Here is a 466-nt window from a genome sequence, read left to right as displayed (position 1 = left end):
ATCAACAACCATTACCTGGCCCTCCTTTGTCCTAGCTTGGGTGGAGAGGGGGATTGGGTGCTTATCATATGAATATATGGTCAGTCTCTAGGGCACTGACCTGCTTGATAGGGTAATGTCACTGTCCCTTGCCTCTTCCATTCATGAGGGACATTTAAACCTTTAAGAAGGAATATCTGCATCATAATTCCGTCCCCAACTTTGGATTAATTGATTTTTGACATTATTCTACAAATAATCACAATTGATAATTCCCTTTCTGAGTGGGGAAAGGGTTCGTTTATTACCATGATCAGCAAAACTGTACTAGTCAGGGCTTCCCATATTAGGTTGGTTTGCTGTGAGCGAACAGAAAAAATCTCCGACCATTACCAATCCGCAGTTGGCCAGAATGGTGATGAAAACTTGCTAAACCCCAGACATGAATAAAGACGTGTCTAAGGCCTCTGTCCTGCATTGGACGAGA

This window comes from Palaemon carinicauda, chromosome 1 (assembly GCF_036898095.1).
Source record: "Palaemon carinicauda isolate YSFRI2023 chromosome 1, ASM3689809v2, whole genome shotgun sequence".
NCBI classification, from domain to species: Eukaryota; Metazoa; Arthropoda; class Malacostraca; order Decapoda; family Palaemonidae; genus Palaemon; species Palaemon carinicauda.
The sequence above is the reverse complement of the archived record's forward strand: the minus strand, read 5'-3'. Positions refer to the sequence as shown.